Below are 24244 nucleotides of genomic sequence, written 5' to 3' on the forward strand. Positions count from 1 at the left end.
AATTTTTTCAAAAAGTTTACTAAGGGTTGGTAACAGGATGATTGGTGGGATATTTAAGCCACTAAAGGGGGCATTACTATTCTTGGGTAGCGGAATTACTTTTGCTTCCCTCCAAGCCTGAGGGCACACACTTTCTAGTAGGCTTATATTGAAGATATGGCAAATAGAAGTGCCAATATCATCCGCTATTATCTTCAGCAATTTTCCATCCAAGTTGTCTGACCCTGGTGGCTTGTTGTTGATAGACAACAATAACTTTTTCACTTCTTCCACGCTCACTTTACGGAATTCAAAATGACAATGCTTGTCTTTCATAATTTCATAATCAGTTATTCTTGGATGTGTAGTGTCAGCGTTTGTTGGTGGCATGTCATGCATAAGTTTGTTAATCTTGCAAATTAAAAAAATCATTAAAGTAATTGGCAATATCAGTGTTTTGTGAAGAATGAGCCATCTGATTCAATGAATGAGGGAGCTGAGTTTGCCTTTTTGCCCAAAATTTCATTTAAGGTGCTCCAAAGCTTTTTACGGTCATTCTTTTTTATAATTTATCTTTGTTTCATAGTATAGTTTCTTCTTCTTTTTATTCAGTTTAGACGTTGTTCTGAATATGAACGGCAACACGTCCAGCCTTGGCATTTCTGTAGATGTTATAACCATGTATTGCTACCACTGTATCATCAAAGGTATTATCTAAGTGAGTTTTCAGGGATTGTCAGAATATGAATGTCATCTGTTACTAGCAAATTATTGATTTCATGAACCTTGTTTCATTACATATGCTACATGTGTTAACGTGGGCTATTTTCTCGCACTTTTCTGGTATGCTTGTTTGTTTTCATTGCTTTACTGGTAAGCTTAGCACAAGTAGACATGTTCATGTGATTTATGTTAGTGCAGGGTGAGCTGCACACAGTGGACTTCCTACTAGGGTACACATCCTCAGTGCAAACAGTATAACTCTGGTTCATAGGCATATCATTACTGCATACAATATCTATAGGATCAGCAGAGGCATTCAGGGCAGTTAGAGGGACATAAATTAGGTTACTTACAATGTGTCTTCCAGCGCCCCTGGGATAATGTACATTTGCTGACGCATTATGACAACTCAGCGACACAATGGTAGGGATTAACTGAGACTGAACTGGGCTTGGTTCATTTGATAAGTCATTGTCTCAACGCAGCCTTATAATGCCGTGAAAGGATCCAGGAACCCAAATTATTTGGGTGGATCCCATCCTCTTTATAAAACATGCTTTGTTTCAAGAAGGTATAAAAATTGTCAATAAATGTTACACTCACTGAGCTGCAATAGTCTCGTAGCCTGTTATGGAGGGATAAAAGTCTGTTGAAACGTTCAATGCCATGATTTACGGAGCGCACAGGGCCAGATATTATGGGGTATTTGTTGGTCAAGCAGAGATCCAATCAGTTCTTTAAAATCCATCTTCAGCTGTTCTGAGCTGCCCTTCATAATGTCATTGAATCCCACATGAACTATGATAGACTCAATTTCCTGATGCAGGTTTAATATGTTTTGGAGGAGCTTATTGATGTACTCGTGCTCCTGGATAGCACAATGTTTTTGCTCCAGGGACTGAAATATTTCAGCCCAATTTAACTGCCCGAGAAGGGGATGGAGAAATCCGCCGATTCCTAGCCCTCACACAATTTGTGGAACCTTTCACGGGCCCACGAGAAGCAGGATAGCCCCGTCACAGATCCAGAGAGAAGGAAAGGAGCCGAATACGATGACCAACCCACAGCTGGAGTCAGCGTAGTTGGAGTCAGCACAGCCGTTGCAGACACAGGCAGTCTCAGTGATGAAGGCGCAGGTAGATCAGGCATCTTTGCATAGATTACATGCTTATTTCCCTCACCGTCCCCAACCTACACAACCCCTGCCCCCAATATAGCCATAGCGCTCCATTCATTCCTAAAAAAAACTTCTTGTGTGCTTGGTGTGGGGCAGGAACTTTAGTTAATGATGAGGAATGTCATCTACAGTTCAGGCCTAGTTGTATTTGGGTCAACTCACTGCACCAGTGGTACTGTTGGGGCCGGGGCTGTAATCTTGGCTTAGCCAACAGACCAGACTCATCCCCTCGGTATCCGTCTAGTAATTGCATTCGAGAAATGCCAACATCTAGGGCTGCCAGCGTGTGGAGCGCTCCTCTCCTCGGGTGGTGCGATCGTCACACCTGTTGAGGCATATTCTTTTGGAAGGCAAGCTGTGAATTAGTTTTAAAAATAAAATAATTGAAAGCGGGTTAGAGTTGTTTGGCATAAGGGCCTACTAATTTCAGTGTTTTATACTTTTGGATCAGACCTGTTCTTTGATGCAGTTTTCTGATCATTGAGACTTTTTTTTTCATGTTATTGTTCATGATTATGGTAAAAACACACCTATAAACATTTACGTGATTGTGAGTTGTATGCTGAATAAAAATGACCACCTGACAACATCAACCATATGAAATCGATATCTTTTCATGAAATAGAAATCTCACCATGTCGATAAAGGTATGAGGGTAGTGCTATGACGGTAATAAAGGTATGAGGGTAGTGCTGTGACGGTAAAGGTATGAGGGTAGTGCTGTGACGGTAATAAAGGTATGAGGGTAGTGCTGTGACAGTAAAGGTATGATGGTAGTGCTGTGACGGTAATAAAGGTATGAGGGTAGTGCTGTGACAGTAAAGGTATGAGGGTAGTGCTGTGACGGTAATAAAGGTATGAGGGTAGTGTTGTGACGGTAATAAAGGTATGAGGGTAGTGCTGTGACAGTAAAGGTATGAGGGTAGTGCTGTGACGGTAATAAATGTATGAGGGTAGTGTTGTGACGGTAATAAAGGTATGAGGGTAGTGCTGTGACAGTAAAGGTATGAGGGTAGTGCTGTGACGGTAATAAATGTATGAGGGTAGTGTTGTGATGGTAATAAAGGTATGAGGGTAGTGCTGTGACAGTAAAGGTATGAGGGTAGTGCTGTGACGGTAATAAATGTATGAGAGTAGTGCTGTGACAGTAAAGGTATGAGGGTAGTGCTGTGACGGTAATAAAGGTATGAGGGTAGTGCTGTGACAGTAAAGGTATGATGGTAGTGCTGTGACAGTAAAGGTATGAGGGTAGTGCTGTGACAGTAAAGGTATGATGGTAGTGCTGTGACAGTAAAGGTATGAGGGTAGTGCTGTGACAGTAAAGGTATGAGGGTAGTGCTGTGACGGTAATAAATGTATGAGGGTAGTGCTGTGACAGTAAAGGTATGAGGGTAGTGCTGTGACGGTAATAAAGGTATGAGGGTAGTGCTGTGACGGTAATAAAGGTACGAGGGTAGTGTTGTGACGGTAATAAAGGTACGAGGGTAGTGTTGTGACGGTAATAAAGTTATGAGGATAGTGTTGTGACGGTAATAAAGGTATGAGGGTAGTGTTGTGATGGTAATAAAGGTATGAGGGTAGTGCTGTGACGGTAATAAAGGTATGAGGGTAGTGCTGTGACGGTAATAAAGGTACGAGGGTAGTGTTGTGACGGTAATAAAGGTACGAGGGTAGTGTTGTGACGGTAATAAAGTTATGAGGATAGTGTTGTGACGGTAATAAAGGTATGAGGGTAGTGTTGTGATGGTAATAAAGGTATGAGGGTAGTGCTGTGACGGTAAAGGTATGAGGGTAGTGCTGTGACGGTAATAAAGGTATGAGGGTAGTGCTGTGACAGTAATAAAGGTATGAGGGTAGTGCTGTGACGGTAATAAAGGTATGAGGGTAGTGTTGTGACGGTAATAAAGGTATGAGGGTAGTGCTGTGACGGTAATAAAGGTATGAGGGTAGTGTTGTGATGGTAATAAAGGTATGAGGGTAGTGCTGTGACGGTAATAAAGGTACGAGGGTAGTGTTGTGACGGTAATAAAGGTATGAGGGTAGTGCTGTGACAATAATAAAGGTATGAGGGTAGTGCTGTGACAATAATAAAGGTATGAGGGTAGTGCTGTGACAATAATAAAGGTATGAGGGTAGGGCTGTGACGGTAATTGAATAACAATTTAACTGACAATATGGATGAAGACAGCCATGAAAATAAAATAACCTTTGAAACCTTTTAAATAGGGCTAGATTATTTTTGTATTTATTTTTATTAACCTTATTTTCATGTAGATAAATGTTACCAAATAGCGGGAGTCTTTTAAATAATGATTATAAGCAACGCTAACTTAGTCTGTCAAGATATCCTCCTCTTTCCAACTGTCTTTTTATGCTCCGGCATCTAATCTGCTAGATGTGCAGGGTTGTAGAAGCTCTAGACTATACCCTATTTAGCAATGAGGAATCAGCCCAGAAGCGGCCCTCTCCCGGGGGGCCGGAACTGATTGATTGAACTGATTGAATCGGCCCGGAATCGGGAGTTGGACTCAAAATGAATGACTGCCCAGAATCTGCATCAGGCCATTTCTGTCTACCGGAATTCAGACGATTTTGGCGGGATCTTACCAGAATCCCCCCAGATTTTGTCATTTTAAATATTACTATTATACATTTCATACATACAAATTATACCCATCAACAAAAAAAAAATTGTGTCGGAGGTAACACCATGCATGTGCCTGGTCCACCACAGTAGTCGCTACAGCGCGATGGGACAAGCACATCCTGGCCAGTCAAACCCTCCCCTAACTCTGACGACGCTGGGCCAATTGTGCGTCCCCTCATGGTTCTCCCGGTCGCGGCCGGCACGGGTCTCGAACCAGCATCTGTAGCAACACAGTTTGCACTGCAATGCAGTGTCTTAGACCGCTGCTCCACTCGGGAGGCTCCATCCACAAAGCTTTAAATGCTTATCAATTGCCTTGCAGAAAGTATCAAAATACTAAAATACTACACAGTACTCTTAAACAATTTAATTTAAATGTTAGTTGTATTTTTTGATCACTGAAACAATGAGAAAATAAATAATGAAATGTTAATTATATAATGCAGCCAGTGTAATCATCTGCCAGAGAGTAGCTCCAATCAACCGAGCCCCAAGTAGTACATTTGGGCCAGATAACTCACACCGGAATCGGCCTGAGCTCAATCCCCGAATCCTAGCCATAAGTAATACTGCTAAAGGCGGCCACATGACATCAGCCGAGTCTGACTCTCAGCCGGAATCGGCCCAGATCCACTGTGCTAGCAGGGTAGACTATTTTTTGATATGTGGACTCTTTTATACAATGCACGTTTTTATTGCTTGCTAGTAAATAAATCATTTGGTCTTCTTATAAAAACGGTTGGATGTGTATGACTATTCATTAATTATTCAACAGCAGTCGACAAGGTTGTTCTGACTCTGATGACAACAGTAAAATGTGCTAATGTTGTGTCAAATGAACAATACACCAATCCTATCCAACCAGGCATGGTATAATTTGATAAGAAATCTTTTCTTAATTTATAGACTAATCAATGTTGCTACCATGCTGTGTTTTCATGTGTTGCTGCCATGCTATGTTGTTGTCTTAGGTCTCTCTTTATGTATTGTTGTGGTGTCTCTCTTGTCGTGGTGTTTGTGTTGTCCTATATTTATTTATTAATCCCAGCCCCCGTCCCTGCAGGAGTCCTAATGGTAGACTGTCATTGTAAATAAGAATGTGTTCTTAACTGACTTGCCTAGTTAAATAAAGATGAAATAAATGTAATTATTATTATTTACATTTTATTTTAAACACGCCGATGAATAGACTATGGACATGTTGCGTTTATTTGTTTCTATTTAAATATTGTCAATTTCATTATCATAATATTGCAGTTGTCTCTCTCCCCATTATACTTTCCTTGTCAATTCATTATCTTATAGCCTACTTTAAGGTAGGCCTAGATTTTTTAATACGTTTTAAGGAAAGGAGAAATATTTGCTCGTCTCTGACATACGGTGGTGGCTTTGACTGACGGGTTCTTTTTCGTGAATGTGCGTGTGAAAGTTTCCTAAAGTACACTCTTAGAAAAAAAGTTGCTATCTAGAACCTAAAAAGGGTTCTTCGGCTGTCCCCATAGGAGAACCCTTTAAGGAACCCTTTTTGGTTCCATGTAGAACCCTTTTGGTTTCAGGTAGAACCCTATACATAGAGGCTTCTACTTGGAACCCAAAAGAGTTCTACATGGAACCAAAAAGGGTTCTGCTATGGGGACAGCTTAAGAACCCTTTTGGAAACCTTTTTTCTAAGAGTTTAGCCTGTCTGGACTCTGTCCCTTTAATAAGAATCAAATGCTCCTGATTTAATCTTGTAAAAGACCTATTTTCAGTAAAGGCCCTTTCCCACCCAGTCCGTTATTTTCATCCAAATAATAATACAAAAAAATACGAGCATGTCATGTTTACCATGCCGATTACACCAATTTGCTAATGTTCACATTCAAAAATAACCTGTTGACCAATAGAAATTGTTATCTGGAATACTGCCACTGACAGGTCTGTGGGGTTCGTTGTGAGAATTCATGAATTTCTCTCTGCCTGTTTTTTACATTCGCAATTTAGTCAATGTGATCATATCACACCCGAGCTAGGCTACACATCGCTCTCGCCATTCAAACTTCCCCGCCAGTTCATTGCCAACTCTGTAGCCTATTTATTAGCCAATCAGCAATCAAGAGGATCGATCAATGCTTCTCTCCTCGAATAGGCATAGGCCTATTAGTAAAAAGAAAAAACATTGCTCAAAATAAGTTTCAAACTATATTGCTGTACATTCTATATGCAGTATATACAGGGTACTCGTTCAAGAGCTAGAGAGGGGGGGAAGAGAGGCCAGTGGAGTTGCCAGCAGAGATGTGTGAATTTCTCAAGAAGGGAACAGTGAAGAAGATGAGAAATGTGCAAGTTAGAAACTAATTGATATTATATGAATGCATCATTCGTATAGCCTATATATTATTGGCCTGCTAAAGTGAATCTAGGTGACCATCTGTGCTATAGGCAACCCCAAAAGACTGAGAAAAATAAGTGGTTGAACAGATTTAGATAAAGTACTAATTCAAATGTAGTGTCAACATAACCACCCACCGCTTAACTAAAATAAATATCAACGGCTGATCATTAGGCTATGGACAGGCTGACCATTAGGCTATGGACAGGCTGACCATTAGGCTATGGACAGGCTGATCATTAGGCTATGGACAGGCTGACCATTAGGCTATGGACAGGCTGACCATTAGGCTATGGATAGGCTGATCATTAGGCTATGGACAGGCTGATCATTAGGCTATGGACAGGCTGACCATTAGGCTATGGATAGGCTGATCATTAGGCTATGGACAGGCTGATCATTAGGCTATGGACAGGCTGATCATTAGGCTATGGACAGGCTGACCATTAGGCTATGGATAGGCTGACCATTAGGCTATGGACAGGCTGACCATTAGGCTATGGATAGGCTGACCATTAGGCTATGGACAGGCTGACCATTAGGCTATGGATAGGCTGATCATTAGGCTATGGACAGGCTGATCATTAGGCTATGGATAGGCTGACCATTAGGCTATGGACAGGCTGACCATTAGGCTATGGACAGGCTGACCATTAGGCTATGGATAGGCTGATCATTAGGCTATGGACAGGCTGATCATTAGGCTATGGATAGGCTGATCATTAGGCTATGGACAGGTTGGTCATTAAGCTATGGATAGGCTGACCATTAGGCTATGGACAGGCTGATCATTAGGCTATGGACAGGCTGACCATTAGGCTATGGATAGGCTGACCGTTAGGCTATGGATAGGCTGATCATTAGGCTATGGACAGGCTGACCATTAGGCTATGGACAGGCTGATCATTAGGCAATGGACAGGCTGACCATTAGGCTATGGATAGGCTGACCATTAGGCTATGGATAGGCTGATCATTAGGCTATGGACAGGCTGACCATTAGGCTATGGACAGGCTGACCATTAGGCTATGGATAGGCTGACCATTAGGCTATGGATAGGCTGATCATTAGGCTATGGACAGGCTGATCATTAGGCTATGGACAGGCTGACCATTAGGCTATGGATAGGCTGACCATTAGGCTATGGATAGGCTGATCATTAGGCTATGAACAGGCTGATCATTAAGCTATGGACAGGCTGACCATTAGGCTATGGATAGGCTGATCATTAGGCTATGGACAGGCTGATCATTAGGCTATGGATAGGCTGATCATTAGGCTATGGATAGGCTGATCATTAGGCTATGGATAGGCTGATCATTAGGCTATGGATAGGCTGATCATTAGGCTATGGATAGGCTGATCATTAGGCTATGGATAGGCTGATCATTAGGCTATGGACAGGCTGATCATTAGGCTATGGACAGGCTGATCATTAGGCTATGGACAGGCTGATCATTAGGCTATGGATAGGCTGATCATTAGGCTATGGATAGGCTGATCATTAGGCTATGGATAGGCTGATCATTAGGCTATGGATAGGCTGATCATTAGGCTATGGACAGGTTGCATGCATATGTTACTATTTTGTAATGGTTGTTCATTTCATCTTCATGCAGCCTATAATGCAGTATCACGACTGTCTCTATATATCCCTCTTAAAACTTTTCTCGTCAATTTATCTGATAGGTTACATTGATTTAGCATTATCCTGTAATGTAGACTATTTGATACCCTACAGAAAGGAATTAAAGCTAAGGCACGGTTTTGAATACATTTTTGGGAAAGAACAAATGTGATTTGTCTGAGTGAGATGTCCTGCAGGCGGCTTTGATTGATGGGTCCTTTAGGTGGGTGGGTGTGCGTGTAGGAGTTCAGTAACTCTCTATGTCAATTCAGAAAGTTTCCTAAAATAGGCATAGCCTGTCTGGACTGTATCTCTTTAAAAAAGTTTTTTGTCTTGTTGCAGGGTCAGCATATGTGTAAGGAATAATGACAAGTGCCAGTTTTGAGTTTCCTCTCTTATTAAATGGGGTGCAACTGAATGAATCATGAAATACGAATTGTCCTGAAAAGTGGAGGGGGAAATGTTTTTTTTTTTCTTCGAAATTCCTCTCCAATTTGACATTTCTTAATTTGTATACTAGACTAATATTTAGAGGTAATATCTTAAATAATAATAATAATGAAATGCTACGGATAATAACGGAGTGTAATAATAGTGACGTTGCAGAGAAAAGCCACGCGTTCCTTTTGTCTGATATCCACCAATCCTACTTTAGGCCAGGATGAAACCAATTGAATCTGGATTAAAATCCACAACTAATAACAAAAATGATTATCTGGGTCAATGAAACAGGCTCCATAATCAGGTACCCCTCCAAAATAAACACAGAACACATTTTGGAGCCCCATATTGTATCAAATTAACTCAAACTTCTCTTCTAAATGTTAATCAACACCATGCAAAAGCATCGGCACCCTAACTGCACCTTGTTCTTTGGCGAGTTGCCGCCCTTCAGAATGTCAATGTCGGCTCTCGGAACAACCCGCCAACAACAAGGGCCGCTTTGTAAAGTGGCCGTCTGGCCACAGGGGAACTCTCCAGCGGGGTTAGTGTGGATGCATGTTCTCCTCATCAGACAGGTATCGTCAGCTTTCCGTAAACGCAGGCCGGTCGAGCTGACAGAATGATGGAGAGTTGCAGTGGAGGGAGACAAAGATGCTTCTTGTGTGCAGGTTTGCGTCAAGTGCGAAATCCAAACATACTCTCCAGTTTCCTTCCAGCCTGACCTTCATGTTCACCGTTTGGTCTGGCGGGAGGGGCAAGAGGACCAAAACATGCCCTTCTAGTCCTTCAGAGGGGTGTGGTCTCAATCAAGTTACCTTGTAGATTAAGGATAACAAACTGACCACGGACACAAATAGACATTATTAGCGTAGCAGTATATAGCTTTTTTTAGACTTGGACATTTTATAGCATACTGTTGAAACATTGAAACACTTCAAATCCATTTTGAAATGGAGGGTTGGCGGATATACATGTCTCATTTGTTAACACTGAGTTCTGAGTATGTGTATCCTGCAAGTGGATCTTGCTGTAATCTGTTGTAGTAATGTGCAGCAGCATTTTCCAGATGAATGGAAGCTCCCTATCAATACTTCGGCAGCAATTTAGTTAAATGTGCTTCCTCCAGTAGGACCCTATCAAATCAAATTTTATTGGTCACATTCACATATTTAGCAGATGTTATTGCGGGTGTAGCGAAATGCTTGTGTTCCTAGCTCCAACAGTTCAGTAGTATCTAACAAGTAATATCTAACAGTTTCACAACATATACCCAAAATACACATACATCTAAGTAAGGAATGGATTAAGAATATATATACATACAGTGGGGCAAAAAAGTATTTAGTCAGCCACCAATTGTGCAAGTTCTCCCACTTAACAAGATGAGAGAGGCCTGTAATTTTCATCATAGGTACACTTCAACTATGACAGACAAAATTAGAAGAAAAAAATCCAGAAAATCACATTGTAGGATTTTTTATGAATTTATTTGCAAATTATGGTGGAAAATAAGTATTTGGTCAATAACAAAAGTTTATCTCAATACTTTGTCATTTTACCAACAAAGGGTATATAACAAGAGGTCAAACGTTTTCTGTAAGTCTTCACAAGGTTTTCACACACTGTTGCTGGTATTTTGGCCCATTCCTCCATTCAGATCTCCTCTAGAGCAGTGATGTTTTGGGGCTGTTGCTGGGCAACACGGACTTTCAACTCCCTCCAAAGATTTTCTATGGGGTTGAGATCTGGAGACTGGCTAGGCCACTCCAGGACCTTGAAATGCTTCTTATGAAGCCACTCCTTCGTTGCCCGGGCGGTGTGTTTGGGATCATAGTCATGCTGAAAGACCCAGCCACGTTTCATCTTCAATGCCCTTGCTGATGGAAGGAGGTTTTCACTCAAAATCTCACGATACATGGCCCCATTCATTCTTTCCTTTACACGGATCAGTCTTCCTGGTCCCTTTGCAGAAAAACAGCCCCAACGCATGATGTTTCCACCCCCATGCTTCACAGTAGGTATGGTGTTCTTTGGATGCAACTCAGCATTCTTTGTCCTCCAAGCACAACGAGTTGAGTTTTTACCAAAAAGTTATATTTTGGTTTCATCTGACCATATGACATTCTCCCAATCTTCTTCTGGATCATCCAAATACTCTCTAGCAAACTTCAGACGGGCCTGGACATGTACTGGCTTAAGCAGGGGGACACGTCTGGCACTGCAGGATTTGAGTCCCTGGCGGCGTAGTGTGTTACTGACGGTAGGCTTTGTTACTTTGGTCCCAGCTCTCTGCAGGTCATTCACTAGGGATCATTTTGACCCCACGGGGTGAGATCTTGCGTGGAGCCCCAGATCGAGGGAGATTATCAGTGGTCTTGTATGTCTTACATTTCCTAGTAATTGCTCCCATAGTTGATTTCTTCAAACCAAGCTGCTTACCTATTGCAGATTCAGTCTTCCCAGCCTGGTGCAGGTCTACAATTTTGTTTCTGGTGTCCTTTGACAGCTTTTTGGTCTTGGCCATAGTGGAGTTTGGAGTGTGACTGTTTGAGGTTGTGGACAGGTGTCTTTTATACTGATAACAAGTTCAAACAGGTGCCATTAATACAGGTAACGAGTGGAGGACAGAGGAGCCTCTTAAAGAAGAAGTTACAGGTCTGTGAGAGCCAGAAATCTTGCTTGTTTGTAGGTGACCAAATACTTATTTCCACCATAATTTTCAAATAAATTCATTAAAAAGCCTACAATGTGATCTTCTGTATTTTTTTTCTCATTTTGTCTGTCATAGTTGAAGTGTACCTATGATGAAAATTACAGACCTCTCTCATCTTTTTAAGTGAGAGAACTTGCACAATTGGTGGCTGACTACATACTTTTTTGCCCCACTGTATACACTACAGGTCAAAAGTTTTCGAACACCTACTCATTCAAGGGTTTTTCTTTATTTTTACTATTTTTTACATTATAGAATAATAGTGAAGACATCAAAAATATGAAATAACACATATGGAATCATGTAGTAACCAAACAAGTGTTAAACAAATCAAAATAGGTTACATTTTTTGAGATTAGTCAAATAGCCACCCTTTGCCTTGGTGATAGCTTTGCGCACTCATGGCATTCTCTCAACCAGCTTCATGAGGTAGTCACCTGGAATACATTTCAATTAACAGGTGTGCCTTGTTAAAAGTGAATTTGTCGAATGTCTTCTCTTCTTAATGATCTTCTTCTTATGTGTATTTCCCACCATAAAGCATGGGGGAGGAGGTCTTATGTTGTGGGGGTGCTTTGCTGGTGACACTTTGCTGGTGATTTATTTAGAATTCAAGGCACACTTAACCAGCATGGCTACCACTGTCACGTTCACTGTGTTCAAACTCCCTGTCATAGATGAGCCATGGCGCAGCGTGCATGTAATTCCACATCTTTTAATAAAGTGAAACTTTCACCAAAAACAGGTAAACAGAAACCGAACGTGACGCAACAGTGGCGCACACGAACACACACAGAAAAATAATTAAATAATTACCCACAAACACAGGTGGGAAAAAGGCTGCCTAAGTATGATTCCCAATCAGAGACAACGATAGACAGCATAAAGTCCAGTGAAGTTCTTTGAGCGCCGTCGTGGTATCCGCTTGGGGAGGGATATAGACCGCTGTGACTATTATTGATGAAAATTATCTCGGGAGATAGTACTGTCGGCATTTGATTGTGAGATATTCTATGTCGGGTGAACAGAAGGACTTGAGTTCCTGTATGTGATCACAGTTACACCATAAGTCGTTAATCGTAAAACATATACCTCCACCCTTCTGCTTCCCGGAGACATGTTTGTTCCTGTCGGCGCGATGTACTGAGAAACCAACTGGCTTTACAGAGTCAGACAGTATATCTCAAGAGGGCCATGTTTCCGTGAAGCAGAGTATGTTACAATCCCTGGTGTCTCTTTGAAAAGCAAGGCTCGCCTTGAGCTCATCAATTTTATTATCCAGAGATTAGACATTAGCGAGTAAAATAGTCAGGAGCGGTGGGTGGTGTGTACGCTTCCTAAATCGGACCAGAAGACCGCCTCTGTCACGTTCTGACCTTAGTTCTGTTATTATATCTTTGTTTTAGTATGGTCAGGGCGTGAGTTGGGTGGGTTGTCTATGTTTGTTTTTCTATAATTTGGGATTTCTGTGTTCGGCCCAGTATGGTTCTCAATCAGAGGCAGCTGTCAATCGTTGTTCCTGATTGAGAATCATACTTAGGTAGCCTGGTTTCACTTTTGAGTTGTGGGTGTTTATTTTCCGTGTTTGTGTTTGAGCCACACGGGACTGTTTAGTTTGTTTCTCGTTGTTGTTTTGTATTTTGTAGTGTTCAGTTTTCCTTATTAAATTATGGACACTTACCACGCTGCAAATTGGTCCGATCTATCTTACTCCTCATCAGAGGAAGACGACGAACATGACAGCCTCGAGTACCTCTTCTCCGTCGGTGTTGCTTTGGGTCAGCCTCTGGAGTAAGTTCAATTGCTCTGGGGAGAGCAAACAAAGGATCCGCTCGTAAGCCTGGTCGTAATGCTGGAAGTTCTGGTGAGTTACCGCCGCTCTAATATCCAAAAGTTATTCCCGGCTGTATGTAATGACATGAAACAATTCCTGAGCTAATAACGTAAAAAATAGACAAACAACATAAACAAACAAAATACTGCAGAGTTCCTTAAGAGCTAGTCACCATGCTGCCAACTCTGTTGGCGCCATCATGTGAGGTTCCGCTCTGAAGCTGATTTACACTTCCCCAGCTCTAATGAAAGCTAATCATGTGTCATGGCATGGGGAGAGACAGGCCTCCACATGGCACCACAACTAGGGAACTAACATCTTCTTCAGTGGCTGTCAGTCAGCTGGCTAGGCTTTTTAGCGCATGAGATGCTACAGTTAGGGAGATGCTACAGTGCAGGAGATCATGCCACACTTAGCAAATAGCAAGTTGCAATGTCATGTCATGAGATGACTAGTGTCATGGGCTAAGAGTTCTGAAGACTTCTGAGTTTGGGATGTCACTGCTCTCTAGAGGGTTGCTGAAGTCATGGTAAGGGTTTTTGCGACATGCTCGTCTAGTACCCTTGTAAAACTGACCATCCTACCGATCCTCGACTTTGGTGATGTCATCTATAAAATAGCCTCCAACATTATACTCAACAAACTGGATGCAGTCTATCACAGTGCCATCCGTTTTGTCACCAAAGCCCCATACACTACCCACCATTGCGACCTGTACGCTCTCGTTGCTTGGCCCTCGCTTCATACTCGTCTCCAAACCCACTGGCTACAGGTTATCTACAAGTCTCTGCTAGGTAAAGCCCCGCCTTATCTCAGCTCACTGGTCACTATAGCAGCACCCACTCATAGCACGTGCTCCAGCAGGTATATCTCACTGGTCACCCCCAAAGCCAATTCCTCTTTTGGTCGTCTTTCCTTCCAGTTCTCTGCTGCCAATGACTGGAACGAACTGCAAAAATCTATCAAATCAATCAATCTAATCAAAAATATCTCCCTCACTAGCTTTAAGCACCAGCTGTCAGAGCAGCTCACAGATCACTGCACCTGTACATAGCCCATCTGTAAACAGCCCATCTATCTACCTACCTCATCCCCATACTGTATTTATTTATCTTGCTCCTTTGCACCCCAGTATCTCTACTTGCACATTCATCTTCTGCACATCTACCATTCCAGTGTTTAATTGCTATATTGTAATTACTTCGCCACCATGGCCTATTTATTGCCTTAACTCCCTAATATTACCTCATTTGCACTCACTGTATATAGACTTTTTTTGTTTTCTTTTGTTCTACTGTGTTATTGACTGTCTGTTTTGTTTAGTCCATGTGTAACTCTGTGTTGTTTGTGTCGAATTGCTAAGCTTTATCTTGGCCAGGTCGCAGTTGCAAATGAGAACTTGTTCTCAACTAGCCTACCTGGTTAAATAAAGGTGAAATAGTATCTGTGATTGGTGATGTATTTGTCTGAGGGCAGAATTTGCTGTATTTTGGGGGGAACGACAGAGTAGATGGCGGTGGAATGCATTCACCATCATTTCAAGACAGGAAACATGGGTAAGTATTTGTAAAGTAGGGGTCTTGAAAAGGTGGTCTGTGTGTGGACTGTGGAGATCTGGGGAGGCTCAGGAGTACTCCAAGTGAAAACAGAACACTGTTTGAGAGAGGTCGGGACTGCTGCATGTTTAGCTAAAGAGCAGCTCTGGTCTGGATCGCAGAGTTCTGAACCGACCTTGGTAGAATCAGCCTTCAGCTCGTATCTTTTAACATGATTTCAATTCATGACTTAAGAAATAGAATAATTTATTGAATCAACCAACATTTTTCAAAGTGGCTTTCTCAGCCCACCAATGGGAGAGTTCTTCACTCTCCCATTGAGATGGTGAGTCACTGTACGTTAAACAATGCTAATGAGAAGATCTATTCATGTCGATATGGTGCTTCTCATATGAGCATTTAGACTGCGTGAGGCAGTCTGCGTCAAAGGCTGTCTGTCATTGAGTAGTTGATAGTCAGTCAGAGAGAGTGGGTGCTTTGACAGATTGACAGGCCTTCACCAGCATACTGATTTTCGCAGCCCCCTCCAGTTCCCTCCATGTTCTCATTGACGTATTGTGCCGTCCCACTGGTCCTCTCGGCTGGCCCTGACTAATCCTTGCCCTACGCCCCTCCCCCCTATCCCCTGCATGGCCGACACCATCCGCCAGGCAGCTGTGAATTGGCCGGGTCCCCACTGGCCACTCATCGATCCTCCTCTACTGCCTCCAATGGGCCGACACATGCCAGCCACCAGCAGCACACTGTGGGCCAGGAGCCAAGGGAGCCAATGCAGGAAGGGGACATCCTGAGAGAAGGCGATAGAGAGAGGGAGGGAGACCACCCATCCGCCCAAGCTCGTCAGGAATTGGTTAACCACACGTTACATACATATGCCCCTCTCTTTTCACAGTTTACACGTGTTTTGATTTCCATGTTGCCACAAAGCCCCAGCGTGACCTTTACATCTGTCGAATGAGGACAATCAGTTTGCTCATTACTCAATCTCCTACAGCCCTCTGAAAAGTGCTTTAAATGCTATTGTCTTAGCGATACGGGCGGACTCGATAGCTGTTTCGGAACCAGCTACTGTCTCTCACTGTCACTTTATACACATAGTGTCATTCAAAGGAAAGAAGCTCCCACACACTGCACTTTCAAAGTATCATGTTTATTTTGATGCTGTACCATACGTAGGATCTTAATTTGATCACCATGTTGCAGTTGAACTTTTATGCAATGCAGGAAATGTTAACTTGTAGTGTATTTGAGGTTTAAAAAGCCTTTCCCTTACGAAAAATGTATCAACCCCTACAACAATTTCCATTAACCCCCTAGAGACGATTGATGCACCGGTGCGTCAATATAAGTAACATAATAAAAAAATCCCCATCAAAATCCGTCAGTTTAAGCTAAAGATATTTTTTTTGCATTGGATGTGTCTCAATCCACCACATCCACAAGTTGCACTTCTGCATCTGCAGTGAAATGTGGCAGAGCCAGAGCTGTGTTTATCAGACCATGAGTCATGTTTGGAAAAGTGGAGTAGGGTTTGCGAGAAGTTCGTCAAGGCAAAGAAAAGAAATGGAGATGCCGGTGGAGATGCGGTGGAAAGGCTACTTCAGAAATGTTGCTGGTGGCTTGTTCAGCACATGAAGCATGGGAGAACTGAAAGCAACATGCCGTCTTCACCAAAGGATGAGGTATGTTGTTGTATTTTCTATTGTAGTCTACGAAAAGAGTACCCATATTTTGCTAACAATAGCTAGGCAGCTAGCGCTAGCTACTTGGCTGACTAGAGGCTAGCTAGCCTAGCAGAATACTCATCCAGAGAAAGCAAGCCAATCAACTAAACTAATGATCTTTACAATTTTTTATGAAACACAATTTTGTTAGAGAAAGAAAATCATAAGCTTCCCACATTGGTAACACCAAAGTCATATTTGGTTGCAAGGTCCAGCTTGTCAAAATGTTGCAAACATTTGAACAGAGTTGAGTAGCTAGGCCAGGCCTACTTAATAACTCTGCTCAAACATTTCCAACAGTCTATTGTAGTCTCGGTTAATGAAATGTAATGTTCATTCATGTGTTGGATATGTGTACTAAATAGCCCTCTACTTTCTAAATTGTTCAAGACACAAACATCAGTGAATGGAGACAGCACCTGTTTTTTGTTCTCTGCGCCCCAGCACTGCCTGTTCACCGGCCCAGTAGTAGCAAGGGTGTGAGAAGAAGGTAGAAAAGAGCTGCAGACTCAGCTCGACACGTCACTCGCAAAGGCATTGCAAATGAATGAAGACAGATCTCAAGAACGCCATGCACCGAGCTTGTCCCAGAGCTAAATAAATACAGATAATTTCAGAATCTTCTCCTTTACTCTCTTCTGTTGTCCCCCCCAGGGCCCTGGCACCTAGAGCTGATTTCATGGATGAACTCTCACCAAAAACTCCGGGAGGAATTTGATCACCAGCTGTATGAGTTTGTGCATGACTTCAAGAAGAGGACATGGACCACAGTGAAATGAACACGTTCTGTTGTTTTTCAGACATCTCAGCAGTCGAACATTAGACCCTTTTGTTGTTTACATGTCTGTTCATAGCAGACACTGTTGTACAGAAATATTTATAACACTGACATTTTATTCCATAGACACTTGTTTACATGTCTGTTCATACCAGACACTGTTGTACAGAAATATTTATAACACTGACATGTTATTCCATAGACACTTGTTTACATGTCTGTTCTCAGCAGACACTTTTGTACTGTGGTTTACTTTCAGAAGAAAGAATAAAGGTTTATTTTTGTGTGCTGAAAAAACTCTGTTGGCATTTCTTCATATAAAGGTGTTTCAATGCATTATATTTGAACATCAAGTGCTGACAACATTGAGAAGAGCTGTGTGCCACAGTCTCTCTAAATGACTGCACACATCAGTCAGGTTTCATTTTATTAACAAGATTAAAACCATACATTTTGTACAAAGTACTTTGGTTCACATTACACACAAAGAACTGAGTCTGTGTGTCCATCAAGAGGTGTGTGTGGCAGCAGTCCAAAGGCCTATTCTGCATGATTGTCTGGCCTTGGGTTGTTGTCCTCTCCTAACAACGTCTTCCTGACATGCCACACGACTGGGGGCAGAGGAAGTCGTTTAACTTGCAAGCCTTGTCACGAGAGGGTCCCCTTGCCACAAGCCTCCATGTTGGTAGTTGCCAGAAGGGAGGGGTGTCTCAGCAAAAGTGTGAGGCACGTATCTTGTGTTTGGCTCATGAGCTTCCTCCGTGGAGGGCCAAACATGCCCTTAGCCTTTTTCAGGGGTACACTTGATTGGACGACCAAGAATCCTCATCCTTGCAGCCACGATGCCGAATGAATTCGGACTCTCCGACAACGAGCGTGGCGGTAGTTCCAGGTATGCACAGGCTCATTAAGATGGACACCTGTCAATGAGGTAACAAGAAAATGTCAAATATACAGTACCAGTCAAAAGTTGACACACCTACTCATTCCAAGGTTTTTCTTTTTTACTTAGTTCTACATTGTAGAATAATATTGAAGACAAACTATGAAATAACACATGGAATCATGTAAGTGTCAAAAAATATTCCTCATGAAGCTGGTTGAGAGAACGCCAAGAGTGTGCAAAGCTGTCATCAAGGCAAAGGGTGGCTACTTTGAAGAATCTCATATATTTTGAATTGTTTAACACTTTTTTGGTTACTGCATAATTCCATGTGTCATTTCATAGTTTTGAGGTCTATTATTCTACAATGTAGAAAATATTTAAAATTAATAAAAACCCTTGAATGAGTAGGTGTGTCCAAACCTTTGACTGGTACTGTTGCCCCCCCCCCCCCACCATCCCCCAAAAAACACCTTATCATTTTCCAAATTATATTATCAACATACCTGGACAAGGGCGCATGAGATTCTCATGCAGGGGGAAAGCTGCATCTCCTAGGAAAACAGGACTTGGCACTGTGGTACCTGGCAGGACAGCTGGCAGTGGTAAATTGAGGGTTTTTTGCACCAGTTTGGACCCGAAAGAACTCTTGAAACACTCCACCATAGCTCTCTTGGCCGTATGTCCCTACATCCACCATTGTGAACCATCTTCTCTGTCTCCGTATCGCACCTATTATATGTGTTGCTGGGTACATAAAATTGAGTAGATCCCAGGCAATTCGCACAACTTCGATTTTCTCATAAGTCAAACGTCTCTCTGTGTACGCTTTTATTCTCCCACACTTGTGTTCGTGGTTTGGGTGTGTCGTCACTTCCTTGCTTGGCCGTAGATGATTATTACCAGCTCATCGCCCTCTACTGTCCCGGGGTAATATTGCCGCTTTCCCTTTTTTCCCCCTCTTTTTTTTTACAAGTGAACATCTTTTTTGGGAGTATGCGAACACATTAGTTTGGTTCACCTAGCTGTCTTCGACTAGCCGCCAGCCAAACTGAAGCATGCTGACGACTTTAGGAGGACCTGTAGGAGCCCTGTGTGTGAGAGCTTTCTGAGTACTATAGCCGTAGGTGTCTCCTTCAGAAGCATTTTTTTTGCTTAATATTATAATGTTCTGTCAGCATTATTGTCAAAATGTAGTTATTGGCATAACCTTGTTCTGTTCAATGTTCTCTACCTACATAGTACTCTAAATACCCCAATTAATGTTGTTAAATTCAAAAGAATACTAGATAAACATTGCTGACACCATTCAAACTAATGAGGGATCAGAACTTTGAAGCCAATTATCTCAGAATTATCTTTTTGCAGAACCTTAGTCCCATGCTCTCGCCATCTCAGTCCAAACCACCATAGATATCTCACAATGTGACATGGCACTGTAGGAGTTCTCTAGAGTTAGTAGGACCTAGCAACCCTATGTGTGTGAACTCTAAGCACTATCTCATATAAATCATCTCCGTTCAAAAAACAGTTTTTGCTATGATGGATAAAAGATCAGACCGAGCCGTGCTGCTCTGTTTCCGTGGCAACCCCTTTACAATTTTTTATACATTTTTCTATGATGTGATTTAAGTCTGTTTTTTTTTTGCAATTGTGTGTACCATGGGGAGTGTAGAGGGGTTATTCAGTCCCCTGACTGTGTACACAGAGGCGGCAGGAGTCTTGTGGTTAGAGCGTTGGGCCCGTAACAAAAAGGTTGCTAGATCGAATCCCAGAGCTGACAAGGTAAAAATCTGTCTTTCTGCCCCTGAACAAGGCAGTTAACCCACTGTTCCTAGGCTGTCATTGTAAATAAGAATTTGTTAAATAAAAGGTTAAAAAAAAATACTGTGGGTATTAAAATATGATTTTGTTGAATAACTAATATAAACAGCGCATAGGGAAATACCCCAGGGATGAAAAATGATTAAATATTAAGAGAATTGAAAATGCAATACTGTAAACGTGGAGTAGTTATTTAAAAAATCAATTGAACACTGGTTTCATTTTCATTGCAGACTACAATTCTCACCTGAGTAATGTGTGTGCTTTTTCAGAAATATTTTATCAGAACATTCTATGAACTGGAGTAGAAGTCACTCACCAATGATCTTGTGACCTGAAAACATGATGAACTACTAAAATATGCTTGTCCTTATAGAGGGGTTAGATTTTGTACGGTGCCCATTTGGACACTCTTCAACTAGCAGCTCTCGTCTTTACCCTAACTTCGCATTCTCCACTTTGGACCAGAGTGCCAGGGGCACCAACCGTATGTGTGTGTGTGACTGCCGCCCCTGGGTCCACCACTACGCCACATTCAGTTTATATCCCCCTGTCTCTCCATCTTCCTCACTGCTTTTCAAATACAGGCTGCTCAATTCAAGGCTGAGCCTGTGGTACTTAGGCACTAGCTTCAAAACCTTGTTCTGCTAAGGGTCTTGTCCCAAACCAGCTTCCTTCCTACTAACGTATGCTAAAGAGGCACAGACAAATGTGACCGACCGGCTCGATTCGGCTATATGTAGCAAAATTTGAAATTGTGTTTTTTTTTTTTACGTTGGATAAAAGTAGACTCAGAGCTAGAACATTGTATGTCATACCCTACAGTTGAGAAACAATGGGAAAGTAATTCTGCTTTTAAAGTTGATAAATTTGTAACCTCACTTTTAAGAAAATGGCCCTTGGTACCTACTGTTTTGGTACCTACTGGAGAGCTCTTCTTTGTCTACACCCATTCAGCATCGTTTACACCCTTTTAAGCTTTAGCCCCACCCATCTCTTTAAGGATTCACATTTGACGCTATGTACTAAACAAGCAAAGATTTCAAGACTAAGGTCTGCGTTATACTACGGGTCTGTTCGTAAATTTAATCTGGAGTGCCAGAGTGTGTTCTGTGCGTTCGTAAACTCAGAGCGTGGTCAGATTGGCTGTACGTAAATTCATAGTTTTTCGTTCTCGGAGCAGTCAGACCACACACTGGACGCTCTGGCCTAAAAGTAGGGTTGATCCGAGCGTTCTGACCTAACAGCAGCACTCAAGCTAACTGGATAACGTTGGCTAGCTACTTCCTGACGCAAATGAGAGAACAGCTCACTTTGACCATTTTACTCGCCCTAGCAGAGCTGTTTAGGCTGTTTTTATGTTATCCAGAGCGTTGGTGACTGCAACTGTGCTGCTGGCAACATTTTAATGCTTTTTTGCCAACATTTACTGACACCGGCCATATTCAACGTGTGTTGAGCGTTCGTAAATTCATCAGTTATTCTGACAAATGTATCAGTTACGTCTATCGACATTCGTAGCAGTGACATCATGAACATTCTATTGAAATAATTTCTTGCATAGTGGAATCTTTTGTTTAGACATGTAGCTAGCTAGCTAAACAATTAACCATAATCCCAACTCAGAATGTTACTACCCTGCATGAATCTGCAGGAAGCTTACCAACCAGGTTCAATGTTAGCTAGCTAACATTGGGCTATAACTAGCAATGCAAATGGCTCTGAGATACAAATAATATTATTACACAGATCATACACGTAACGTTAGCTAGCTAGCTAGCTAAGAGTACACTAACTTAAAATGAAAACTACTTTCTGACTAAATTTGAAATGTATAATATATCTGAAAATGTAGCTAGCTAGACTCTCTTACCCATATACATGGATGGATGCTTCTCCCTCTGTCACGGATGCCATGGTTGCCCTTAGTTTTAAGATGTAATCCAGAGTCAGGTGTTTTATACAATAGACTTCTGTGTGTTCTCTTTTCGACTGTCTGCATATTTGCAATCAAACGCCAGAATTTTCTTAATCTCTTTAGCTATCATACTCTATTTCCACTGATTTCAAAACTCAGTCCTCCAGAAAGTGGAGAGCAACACTTATGCAGTTCTTCTACGAGATGTTTTTTTTATTTTTTTAAAGCTGCGTTAGAAAGGATTACCTACACATATTGACCAGCTCATATTATAGACAGAAGCGTGGTAGATGGCAGACCAATCCGAACTCATCTATCAGTATGTCCAGCCCACTTATTATCTCAGCTGATCATGGCTGGCGGGAAGGTTGCATTCTTTTTCCATGGCTAAACCAACTAGGCTCATAATTTAACTATTTTATCCATATTTACAGATGACATACAAGTTTGTTATTAAGGCGAATGAAAGTTCACATGTTCCAGAAGGCATTTCTGCCCAAAAATGCATTTAGATATTTAAAAAAAAGTTTACGTTCAAATGGCGCTCCTGTAAAGTAGTGACATACGCCTAGTTTCCTGATACGAGTCACAAATTTCTAAATGACCGGGGCCTCTGCTTTACTTAGTAGATAGAACAGAAGCCTAAACTCCTCCAACGCTGACAAAAACACATTTGGTTGTCATGACTGCCATTGTTCTGGTGCTTCATCTCCATATTACACAATATAGAAAAACCAGAACTGTTTCCTCGTTCCCGGTAGTGTCAGTGGGTTTAAATGATGTCGGTGTTAGAGTGGGTAACAGATTGTAGTCTACCATTTAGTGCAGCTTCATTAGAAAGCTTGTTCAGTCTCAGAAATTTGTGGATTTCAAGCCGCAGATCTTCATACGACTTCCTGAAAGGATGTGTGGTTGATTCAACACGAGACCAGATAATTGGTCAAGAAAACCCTGTGTGGGAACCACTGAGAGAAATGATTGAAAGTTGGCCAGTAGAGAGGAGGCTAGAGAAAGGAGTTGGTAACCCAGGCTGACTTTGTCAGAAAGAGGATTTTTGGTGGGATTACTATTCCTGTCTGACTCTGGCTTTCTTTGCTTTCGAATCATCCCTAAATGAAGTTGGCAACCATAATCCCAGACTTAAACGTTCTTTTAATCCCCTGTCCATATTATAATATTGCAGAGCCTTGCATGCTGCTGCAAAGGGACCGTAGGCAGGTTTTAAATATGGAGGGCTCACCCTCAAATTTATTACGCCTTAATTGTATCTGAAGATTGCATCTCCTAGGCAGAGTGCTGACTTATGAATTATTGATGGGCAGCTTTGTAGCCATTGTAAATGGGGGGGGGAGCTCTATTGAGAAGTAGCGCAAATGCAGTTTGAGGCATTCCGTAGGGAAACTAGGCTAATTTATCCAGGGTGTGTCCCAAATGTCACTCTATTCCCTATGTAGGCCCTGTCCAAAAGAAATGCACTATATAGGAGATTGGGTGCAATTTGGGACGTAGCTCTGTGTGTCTCCATCGACACACAGATGTTACAAACTTGAGCTATGGGTGAAGTGTTTCAACAGAAGTGTCAGAAGGGAGAGACTAATATTCAGCATCTTTGGATGTGGCAGACAACATTGTCCATATAAACTGTATAGAATTTTGGGGGGGAACCAGAAGTTCCAGTTGGTGTTCTAAGTTTGGAATGCCTCTTCCATCCCTTTCGTCTTCCAAATAACCTGACATGTTTGAACCCTTTCAACATTTTCTACCAATTACCCAGTAGCATACGGTCTTCTCTTCTCCATCTCATTGTGGTTATGTAATTTAATTAGTAAGCACTGTCTGATAATGTTGTTTTGGGAATGAGATGCACCCTCTTTGTATCCTGTTCAACACTTGGCAATTCTGCTCCAAATATACTGGAAACCCAACTGAGAGATGAGAAGGGGTTTTTGAGTGCTGGTTTGCATGTCCCTCCTTGGTTGTAGTCACGCTGAATAGAGGTGACTTTTTCTTTGAGGAATGGCAGCGTTCTTCTCTGTTATTGAGTCA

At 42.0% G+C, this 24244-nt stretch overlaps 1 protein-coding gene across 7 annotated transcripts in view; it reads left to right on the forward strand.

Annotated features, from left to right (window-relative positions):
* Positions 1-24244, forward strand: part of LOC110500629 (protein phosphatase 3 catalytic subunit alpha) — a 150898-nt gene that overhangs the window by 40869 nt on the left and 85785 nt on the right. The window contains exon 2 of one of the 7 annotated variants that reach the window (XM_090214741.1): positions 13403-13545. The exons of the other annotated variants lie outside the window; for them this stretch is intronic. The gene's annotated coding sequence lies outside the window, so the exon portion shown is untranslated. The remainder of the gene's footprint in view (positions 1-13402; positions 13546-24244) is intronic. 7 annotated transcript variants of the gene reach the window in all.

Source organism: Oncorhynchus mykiss, chromosome 21 (assembly GCF_057628025.1).
Source record: "Oncorhynchus mykiss isolate SJ-2025 chromosome 21, ASM5762802v1, whole genome shotgun sequence".
NCBI classification, from domain to species: domain Eukaryota; kingdom Metazoa; phylum Chordata; class Actinopteri; order Salmoniformes; family Salmonidae; genus Oncorhynchus; species Oncorhynchus mykiss.